The sequence below is a fragment of the Colobus angolensis genome, unplaced genomic scaffold (genome assembly GCF_000951035.1).
Source record: "Colobus angolensis palliatus isolate OR3802 unplaced genomic scaffold, Cang.pa_1.0 Scaffold332, whole genome shotgun sequence".
Lineage (NCBI taxonomy): Eukaryota > Metazoa > Chordata > Mammalia > Primates > Cercopithecidae > Colobus > Colobus angolensis.
In genome coordinates this window covers 159,322-171,082 of record NW_012116622.1, presented here as the reverse complement: position 1 = coordinate 171,082, position 11,761 = coordinate 159,322, and the positions used below count along the sequence as shown (strand labels likewise).

The 11,761-nt window shown below is 37.3% G+C and overlaps 1 pseudogene; it reads right to left on the bottom strand.

The window, feature by feature from the left end:
• The window catches only part of LOC105518922, a 6,866-nt pseudogene extending 6,318 nt beyond the window's left edge, over positions 1-548 (bottom strand).
• Positions 549-11,761: the final 11,213 nt, after the last annotated feature.

Sequence of the window (11,761 nt, the reverse complement as noted above, 5' to 3'; positions counted from 1 at the left end):
CCGGAGGCGGAGCTTGCAGTGAGCTGAGATCCGGCCACTGCACTCCAGCCTGGGCGACAGAGTGAGATTCCATCTCAAAAAAAAAAAAGATTTTTATGTGCCCTGTATAGAAACAGATCTTCAGAGGCATCACTTACCCGGTGTTCCTCAGCAGCCCACTCAATGGGACAGTGTCTGTGATCCCGGTGCACCTGAGAGTTGGAGCACAGCAAACAGAGCAGGTTCCTGTCCATGTCACAGAACATCTTCTTTATCTCCCTATGAGTCCCACACATTTGCTCCTCAGAGCTCAGGAATTGCCAGAGACTGGCTTTTCTGGCAAGGGAAGCCATCTTCTTCACGTGAATGTCAGTTTTGAGGTTTTTCTGCTGTGTTGTCTTTCTGCATTCAGAGCACTGAGCAAGAACTGCGATGTCTTGCCAGTTGAGGTAGAAACAGGGTCTGCAAAAGCTGTGGCCACAGTCTATGGTGACTGAGTCTATGAAGTAGTTCATGCAGATGGGGCAGGTGAGTTCCCTCTGGAAGACTTGCAAGATTTCAGAACTCATGTTTATGAACAAGAAAAAGCAGCATGTCATTTTGAGGTTGTGGTTGGTGAAAATCTGTGAACATGTGGTGATATGTGATAGCTATATTTTCCTCTCAACAGTGGTCATTAAAGTGTAACAAACTATTTCCTCTATAACAAAAATGAACAATTCATATACAAGGAGAGTCTTCAGGCTTTACAGCAGACATTACTGACGAGATAACTCACAACCCCTTCTACTCCAAGTTTCTGCCCATAACATAATGCAAATCTATTCAATTACCTATTCCCTGGATGTGGATATGGTACTTGGGTTTTAGTCTTAAGTGGTCTGGAATAAATCATGGTTGTCCCTATTCCCCTTTCAATTAACTACTGAATGACTATGGGAGAGGACTAGGAAACCTACATTGACTAAAAAAATATGAGAAGATCCTCAGAGGGCTCTATGAAATATTACTAGAGGGAGGAACCCAGAAGCTCAGCTCTTTAAAGCAAAAACAACCCCAAAACAAACCAACTGACCAAATAAACAAAAAGACAGCAATAAACCAATCTAGGTTCACTAGAAGAGAAAATAAGTAATAAAATATATTGTTTTTTGTTTTGTTTTGTTTTAAATGGATTAAATTAACCTCTTCCTTGGGCTACTCAAATGCTGAACTGATATTTGGTCAGTTTTTTAAATCTGAAATATGCATAATTATATTTCTATGGGTATTATGGTTAATTTTACATGTCAACTTGACTGGATTAACTAGTACATGGAGATTTGGTGAAGCATGATTTCTGGGTGAGTCTGTGAAGCTGTTTCCAGAGACGCATGAGAGTTGGTGAGCTGAGTGGGGAACAGCAGCCCTCAATGTGGGTGGACACCATTCACTCACCTGGTAGCTTAGATAGAAGAAAAAGGGCAGAGAGAAGCCAATTTTGTCTCTCTCCTGAGGCTGATTCTAACTCAGCCAGAATATTGGTATCTCCAGGACACTAGTTTAATGACAGCTTATATTCAATTTCTCAGACTCCGTAATCAAAGGAACCAATTCCCCTACTAGACTTCCTCCCCTGTAAAGTCATGTGCAGAGTGAGGACAGATATATGATCAGAGAAATGCATTTGGCAATTTTGTTACTGTTTGAACATCATAAATTATACTTACACAAACCTGGATGATATAGCCTATTACACTCCTATGGTATACAGTATAGCCTATTGTTCCTAGTCTACAAACCTGTGCAGCATGTGCTGTATGGTATACGATAGGCAATTGTAACACAAAGGTAAGTATTTTCTTTTATTTATTTATTATACTTTGAATTCTAGGGTACATGTGCACAACGTGCAGGTTTGTTACATATGCATACATGTGCCATGTTGGTGTGCTGCGCCTGTTAACTCATCATTTACATTAGTTATGTCTCCTAATGCTATCCCTCCTCCCTACCCCCACCCCATGACAGACCCCAGTGTGTGATATTCCCCACGCTGTGTCCAAGTGATCTCATTGTTCAATTCCCACCTATGAGTGAGAACATGCGGGGTTTGGTTTTCTGTCCTTGTGATAGTTGGCTGAGAATGATGGTTTCCAGCTTCATCCATGTCCCTACAAAGGACATGAGTTCATTCTTTTTTATGTCTGCATAGTATTCACACAATGGTATTCACACAATTTTCTGCGTGTGTGTGTATATATATAGTTACATATACATCCTATTGTTCCGTCTCTCTGGAGAACCCTGATTAATACAAACTGTAATCTTTGCTCTGGTAGTTTGAAGTCCTTTACCTTACTCTTTTTTGCTTAAAAACACTGCTGAATTTAGGTGTAAAAAGTGAAAATCTTAGAGTCCTAAATATTTTTCAGAGGTCATCAGAGTCATTTCCAGGAATTTTTCATAGTTTAATCTGATTTAAGCCACAATTAAATGGTAACCAATATCACGTATCAAATTATGCCTTGTACATTTATCTGCTCAACAATTGTGTTTTGATTTCTAAGCTAGGATATTTTGGAGAGCCTTCTTATTTCCTTTAGTATAACCATTTTAATCTCATCATTGCCTTAGTAATTTAAAATCATGTCTAAAAGCTTAAGGTTATGAAAGCACAACATTTACAGTATTCAGTAATTATCTCTTTTTAATTAATTCAATGTACCAATATTAATACATGTATTACACACTCACACACACTCACATACATATATATACACATGCCTACCTATAAATGCTTTATAATGTGAATTCTATATATTCATGATGCATACAAATCTTTTGCAACAAACACTAGATATTTAAAATTCTTCAAAAATGCATTGAACAATTATGGAATACACTAAATAACAACAATAACCTCATGTTATAAAATGTATAGCAATAATGTGAGTTACAAATAATAGTATTAAATAGGTTTAAGGTAATTATGCATTTTTTAACACTCTAATTTATTATTTTGTAAAGGAAGAATGAAATAATTTTCTTCATATAATTTGCACTCACCTCAGGGTTCTATGAATGTTTTCCACAGTGATTCTTCAAAAAAAAAATTCTGTTAGGTACTCCTCAAGATCAGGAGCTCATTCACTGAGTACTAGCTGTCAGAGGTCAGCTGAATGCAGTTAACTCTAAGTGCTATCCTTATCCTCTGGAGAAAAATGGGCTTGTCCCTTCTATATCCTTTTTTTTTTTTTTTTTTTTTTGAGATGGAGTCTCACCCTGTCACCCAGGCTGGAGGGCAATGGCTCAATGTGGGCTCACTGCAACTTCCACTTCCTGGGTTCAAGTGATTCTCCTGCCTCAGCCTCCCGAGTAGCTGGGATTACAGGCATGCACCACCATGCTCTGCTAATTTTTTTTTTTTTTGTAATCTTTAGTAGAGATGGAGTTTCACCGTATTGGCCAGACTGGTCTCAAACTCCTGACCTTGTGATCTGCCCACCTTGGCCTCTCAAAGTGCTGGGTTACAGGTGTGAGCCACCATGCCTGGCCCTACATCCTTTTATACGTATGGTTGAAGACCACACCCACCTATTTAGGGGTATTTAGGGTATCAAGAAAGGTGGAGACAGAGACAATTACGTTTATCCAATATTCAGCACACACTTTTGCACCACTGATTAAATTAGCCTCACACTATCATTATAAAAACCACTGCCTGACTGATGCATATCTAACATCAATTTTATCAGGGTAAACATATAATAGAAATTAACTAAGATTCACTTAATACTGTTTATTGAGTTTCTTCCAAGACACACACATTCCTTTAAGTGCACATTTATTTATTTATTCTAGAGAAATTCTCCTTCTGGAGTGCACTGACACAAAGATAGCTCACCGCAGCCTTGAATTCCAGGGCTCAAGTAATCCTCCCACTTTAGCTTCCGAAGTAATAAGGACTAGAGGCTTATGCCATCACACCTAGCTAATTTTTTTTTAAATTTTTTCTGATAGACAGGGTATGGCTATGTTGCCCAGTCTAGGCTCTAGCTCCTGGCTTCAAGTTATCCTTTGATAAGCCTCCTACTCAGGAGGCTGATGCAGGAGAATTGCTTGAAATCTGAAGGTGGAGGTTGCAGTGAGCTGAGATCGTGTCACTGCACTCCAGCACGGGTGACAGAGCGAGACTCTGTCTGGAAAAAGAAAGAAAGAAAGAGAGAGAGAGGGAGTGAGGGAGGGAGGAAGGAAGGAAGGAAAGAAATACAACAACAACATAAGATTTATGGTCACAACTGTCAGAACAGTAAAAAAAAATCTGTCAGCCCTGTGTCAGTCAAGGTTCAAAGACAAAAGCAGAACTCATTAGATATATGTACACTTGGGGAGATTCATATATGGATTTAGTACAAGGAATTGGCTTACTCAATTGTGGATGTTTCCAAAGGAAGTGTAAGATCCCTGTTATAGTCAGTCAAAAAAAAAAAAAAAAAAATTCTGCTGGCTGGATCCCAGTGGTCATAGAACAGTCAATAGGGAGCAACTGGAAAAATAGAGACATTTTCACTGTTTAGTCTTGTTCAAGGAATGTCTAAGTCTTTCTTCAAAGGACTTTCACTGGTAAAATCAGACTTATCTGAGTAAACTTCCTAGTTTCATAGTTAGAACCTTTACTTACATCTGAAAAATACCTTTCCAGCAGGGCCTAGGTTAGCATTTCATTAAGAAGGAGATGTGTGTATGCTACAAAATGGCTGCTGCCCTCATTTCTTTTTCTGTAGTTAAGCCTAGCCAATTTTACACGCTGAAAAATCATCAAGAGGTTATATGTTATAAATTTAAGAAACAGAAAAGTAGGACTCCTTTGTCCTTTCTAAGTTTACTGTGCGAGACCACCAACAGACTGCACCCCCTGGATATACATTCTGTAACTCAATAAATTGAGGTAATCCAAGTGTCCACTCAGAGGTGAGATCTGCCCTGGGTATGTGCAGAGTACTGGAGGCTCAGCCCTGCACTCAAGAGTGAAAAGCCAGTGAAATCCTTCTGTCATGGACTAGACCCTCTGGACATTCTCTGCTGAGATTTAGAGGCTCCCTGGTGGGGCTCTGGTATTCCCACTTTTTGCACCACATTATTCACTCATCCCAACAGTCAACTTCAGGCAGGTGATGACTAGAGCATTGGAAATCGGGAGCTCTCTATTCTAGACCTGCTTTTCTCTACTGTGGCATTATTAATGACACAACTTATTTTCCTACATGAGTCCCAAAGCATGAAACAAATATGAGAATGTAAGTCCCCTTAAAGTTGGCATTTTTTAGATTCTAGAAGTCCTAACCCAGCCAGAAGAGGGATTAGAGATGGGTATGGGCATTAGAGATGTGTGTATGGCCAAGAACAATACATGATGTGGATAAAGATTTGCTCCCTAACCGATTTTGAACATTTTCTCATTTCCCACTGCTTCCCTTTTCAATGAAAAGTCTATTTTTTTTTTTTTGTACCTGAGAGTCTATTTCCATTCTAGCACTTGAAATCTTCCTACACAACAAAGATTCCTCTTGAATTACAATTCTATTTCTGAAAATGGGATAATAGACTCTCTCCCTCATCTGGGTTCCATAACACCTTAAAAAATTTTTGTACAGAAGTTGGGGATCTATTTCTGCTTCCTTAATATGCATAGAAAACTAAGTTTATTTCACTTTGAATATGTTAATTTTTTAATGAAAATTCAATTCTAGGATAAATATTATTTAAAACAAGCAGTTATAATTCATTGAAATTTTAATTGCTATTTTATTTTTTTGCTCACATGGAGAGACATCTGCACAATTATATCCATGCTAATAAAAATTTATTAATTTAATTATAAGTTATATTTTCCTTTCTGGCTTCTGAATGTTCAAGACTATTTTTAAATATTTTAAATTTTATGTCTTTCTTAAACCATATTTATTAGACATTCTTCTGCAAACCCCAGTCATTTTCTCTTCAAATCCCTTGTTTATTTGTTCAAAGATAAATACATTAGAAAATGGAAGGGAACAATGTGATACATGGGCTGTGATGTACCACATACTTTGCTATCTCCATACCCACATCTTCCATAATCCCCACAGAAAATGTGGAATATGTATGTAATTGTCCCAAGTTTATATATGAGCACATAAAGGGTAAGCAATCTCTCTTTGGTCCTATTTCCTATATGGGAGGGAGTCAGGAATCAATTCCATGTCACCAACTCCATAAATCCTGAAATATTTCAAGGTATTGCCTTATCAAGAACCACAGAAACATATAGGATTCCTTCGGTGCTTGTGTGCCCAGCTGATGTTCAGCCTACATTCTGAGGTTAATTTCTCTCATGAATGCAACATTCAGTTGTTGAACACTGCAACATGATAGTAGCCTATAAAAATTAGAATCGAAGAGATTGCATTCCATAAGAAAATAATGAAGGCAGCAATTACAAGCAGTACCATGAATGCTAGATTTTAAACACTTTTTTCATTTTTTTTTTTCTTTTCTTATTTCCTCTCTTAGAAATGGTGTCTAGCTCTGTCACCCAGGCTATAGTGCAGTGAGTGTTTCCTAGCTCACAACAGCCTCAAAGTCATGGAGTCAAACTATCCTCCATCTTTGCCTCTTGAGTAGCAAGCACTACAGGCAGGCACTACCATTCCAGATTTGTTTTTTAATTTTTTGCAAAGACATTGTCTTCCTTTGCTGGTCAGGCTGGTCTCCAACTCCTGGACTCAAAACATCCTCCTGTCTCTGCCTCCCAAGGCAATGGGATTAAACCTGTGAGCCACCATTTCCAGCCTCAAAACATTTTCATAGCAGAGTTAACAGAATATTTTATTTTATGTTAATCTCTGAATTCAGTAGGCAGAAGATTCATGTCCTTTACTGTTCCATATCTGGCTTAGTATCCCTTTCTTACACTATCTATTGCCAAAATTGAATGTTTGTTTTCAATTTAACATTTATGTTTCATAGCAATGTGAAGTAGATTTCCTATCTTCTTTCCTAGCCCCTGCCAATATAGCCATAGGTATTCTAAAGGGGCTCATGATCTTAGCCTTTTCCCTCCATTGGAATCCAGATTATGAACTAATAAGTGTTGGGTTTAAAAACTTTAAGGAATAGAGCAGAAAGTAAGACTAGCAACCCTTATGCTTCTACCTACTCTAGACCCAAAGGATTGAGTAGAGTTAGAGGTTACTGAGAATTAGAAGGGAGTCATATAAAGTAGACCTTTTAATAGGAATTTTGACCTTCTTTTAAGGTACACTGCCATTGTCTTTTAAGTTATGACCTTTTAAGGATCCCAAGTTACCAGGTAAGGGAGGAGTCTAGAAAATAAGGATTCTGACTTCATCATCCTTCCTCCTGCCAGTCTCCTGTGATTCCCCCATAACTAAACACAGCTATAAACCAGAAGGGAAGGGAGATCTGATAGTGTCATCCATGGAGCTCAATCTCTAAGGCTAAGGACTCTGGAAGACAAATAGGATATGCAAATGTATAAGGAAATAAATATAAAAAGATAAGATTACTGTTTCATGTAGGAATCTATGGTTCATTCTCGGGTTTATATTAGCCCATCTGTAAAACACAGAGCCTTTCAGTCCGCACAATTTTTATGAAAAATGACACCTTGAAAACCACTGGGTAAATTGTATAAAACCCATTATTAGTAACCAAATTGTTACTATTTTAACTTTTCACAAAACTGTACAACTGTGTTTTCTTTAGATGCTCTTGTTTAGTAATATATTTAAGCCCTTCTTTTTCCTTGCTTACCGGTTTCTTTTATTTCTCTTCAAAGGTTATCCTCTTTATATTTTGTTTAATTTTTCCTTCATTGAATGCCTTTTTATTTTGTGAACCAATTTTTAAATCTTTTAAAAGTAGATTTAAAGATCTTTTTCTTAATAGAAATGGAGTTTGGCCATGTTGTCCATGCTAGTCTCCAACTCCTGGGCTGAAGGGATCTCCCTGCCTCCCCTGCCTTTCAAGCCAGGCATGGTGGGTCACACCTGTAATCTCAACAACGGGCTTCCCAAATTGTTGGGATTACAGGTGTGACCCACCATCCCTGGCTTGGAACCATTTTTAAGTAGAGAAATTGTATTTATCTTGTTGAGTTGAAGGGTTATTAAATGATATACATTGGTGACACGTTGGGAACATATACACATATATTATCTGGAAAACCATGGGGTCTTGTTTAATGAAACTGTAAATTTACTATTTTTTATAATGAAAAGGAATAAATTAGCCTACATGCCCTTAAAATGTCTAAGTATGACATAAGTCAATTTCATTTATTCTGATTAATCCGTTAGATAATTCTGCCTAGAGTAAGAATACATATGCTATTTATTTCAGGATTTCATATATTGCTCAGTTCAACAAATATACTTCATTAAATTAAATAAATTGATAGTAAGGACACAGAGATTACTTACTTGATGAATATATTTTTAATATTAATTTTATACCCTCCGTAGAGAGAATTTTATTTCTATGTCCATAATAAAAATAGGCTGGGTACAGTGGATCATATCTGTAATCCCAGTATTTTGGGAGACTGAGGAGGGCAGATCATTTGAGGTCAGGAGTTCAAGACCAGCCTGGCCAACATGGTGAAACCCCATTTCTAATAAAAACACAAAAATTAGCTTGGCATAGTGGTGTGTGACTATAATCCCAGCTACTTGGGAGGCTGAGGCAAGAGAATCACTTGAACCTAGGAGGTGGAGGGGTCAGTGAGCCGAGATCTTGCAATTCCACTCCAGCCTGGGAAACAGAGCAAGACTCCATCTCAAAAATAAATATAATAAAATAAAATGATAATGAAAATACTAGCAAATAATAGTAATTCTAATTATGTAAGAGATAAAAGAAAATCTGTTAGTATCCATATATTAATATATCTAGATGGTGTTTGTTTTTATAATGTTTAGTAAATGCGTTCTAGTTTTCTAAACTATTTCCATATTACCAAATATTTATTTTTCTCTCTTTCATGATTGGAAAAAGTGCAGCAATATACATCCCTGTACAATAATCCTTGAGTACATCTAAGGGAGTTTCTGCAATAATAAAATTACAGGGTTAATATATTCATATATGTATTTAGAGGATAACTGAAAAACATTGCTGAATTCTTTCATCAGCAAAACCCAGTGTAATCCTAATCCAAGTAGCCACTCTAATTAATGCAATCAACTCAGATACATAAATATATATATTATATATATATAGGTTTATATCTGTGTCTGTGTGTGCACTTGCGCTTAAATGGTTGAAAGTACCACGGAACTGTCCTCTCAAATAATTTTTTTTTTTTTTTTTTTTTTGAGACGGAGTCTCGCTCTGTTGCCCAGACTGGAGTGCAGTGGCGCGATCTCGACTCACTGCAAGCTCCCCCTCCTGGGTTCACGCCATTCTCCTGCCTCAGCTTCCTGAGTAGCTGGGACTACAGGCGCCCGCCACCATGCCCGGCTACTGTTTTTTTAAATTTTTTTATTTTTTTTTATTTTTAGTAGAGACGGGATTTTACCTTGCTAGCCAGGATGGTCTCGATTTCCTGACCTCGTGATCCACCTGGCTCGGCCTCCCAAAGTGCTGAGATTACAGGCGTGAGCCACCGCGCCCAGGCTCAAATAATTTTTGTTGTTGTTGAGAATAAGCTAAATTCACTAATTCATCAAAAAATGTCTTTGAAATTCTTAGATGATTGCATTTGTTACAGTGACCACCTGGGTTAGAATTAGATTGGGTTTTCAATGACGAGAGAATCGGGGAGGGGGGCAGAGTGTTGGCTGTTAATTAGCACATGGATCAAAGGAGAGCACTGACGTGCTTAGAGGCCACAACATTGACAGAGTAAAAGTCAGACCCAACAATTCCATCGTAAATCTGTTTAGTATGGTATTTTCTGCCATTTGTGCTCCCTGACACTCACCTTAACCACTTTGTGTTGCAATCTGTAGTACTTTATCTTAGTCTAAATAGCACTTTCTCTCAAATTCATTCCATCTCTCCCTCCTTCACCTTCCCTCCCTTCCTCTTTCCAGCTGTGTTTTTTTTTGCTAGAGAACATTAGTACAATGTTCTCCCAAATTTCAGATATCAGATACACATCTTTAAAATAATGTTATGGAGACACATTTTAGTTGCTACTGAATACTTAGTTGTGTTCACAAGTTCACAGCCTAACTACTCTCTTCCAAAAAACGGTTTCCTATTTCCATATCTAATCCCATCACTGACTCTGTCATCCTAGTTTCTTCTATGCTAATCTGGAAAAGTCAATTCTGATAGTTTCCCTTTTCTCACAGAAATGAAAATGAAGGCATGCGTTGTCAGAACTGTGGGTGACAGGGCTTTTAGGATCTGGGGACCAGGATACTGAGGGACCAACGACAGCTAAGCACAAATCACCTGTGAGGATCCACGCTCAAAAAGCCATGCAAGGTGCACGCACAGACATCTTCTGGGTCCCCAGGCTACCCCAGAGCATTTCCGGGCCTTCATTATTGCACTGCAACTGTTGTCTTACTTGGTGGCAGTTTTCGCAGCCTCCTCCAGCTCCACTTAGTCGTTTTTCAGACATCGAGGGAAACTTATTTTAAAATTATTTTTGGGGAATAACTTTTGAAAGACGATTGTCACAGAGACCTTTATTAAAAGTAAACTTCATTGAAAGCATTAATGCCTTAACCAACCTGCACATTCCAAAGAGCTAAAGTTAATATTATTGTGGACCCTTGTCAATGATCTTCACGACAAAAGGGAAATGGAACTGAAGCTAGGTGGTTTTATGTACTCTATCCAGAGTAGCTCTAGCCTATTTCTTAAAGGAATCTTTAAATTTTATTTATGTCAGACCAGACTCACAAACTCTTCCTTGTGCAGAGAACAAAGGAAAGATGGGAGACACACAAAGGAAAGAGGGAGAATTCTTTTTGATGGTTAATAACTGAGATTTGTTGATGTTTTGAGGTCTATTTTCCCAGATTGTAAACTAAAGATTAAATAAAATAATATAGATGAAAATAATTTTGATAAATCAGTGGTTTACTCCAACCTTGATTTTTTTCTGAGACTATTAAAGTCAAAAATCCATAAGCTTAAAAGAAAACATTAAAGTATCAGCTCTATAAACAGACTATTCCTCAAAGCACTTTGTTTTCTTTTTTCTTTTTAAAGATATAATTATGTAAATGAGATCTATCATTTGATACATACATCAGAAAGAATTCAGTTTGCCTTGTTAGGGAATATCTTTATTGTTTTGTACACATATCCAAAAATAAAATCTGCAGTCAAGTTTTAAGAATAGATTGTCTCGATTTATTGGAAAAAGGGGTTAAACTCAGGAGTTGGAGGAGGTGTGGAGAGGTGAGGCTCACAACAGGCTGCATTTATTATTTGACTATATACAGCTTATGGGGAAACTAAGAGAGTATATGTAAGGTGCAAAAGTTGAGGTAGTGGAAAAAACTAAGGTTACATGAAACTCTAAAAATGACCATTCAAAGATTAAAAAGGATCTTATAGTCTTAAAAGTAAAGCAGAAAAGAAAACTGTAGAAATCTATTAGAAAAACAAAATTGATGAAATATAGATTTTATCAGTTAAACAAGAAACTAAACTGGACACAAATAGTTCAAAATATTTCAAAAAAGGTAAAACTGATATAATTTCAGCAAGATTAAGGTAATCAGTAAGTGAATGGATTCCCCAAATTGTAGCAATGATGGCAAGCTGTAATCTA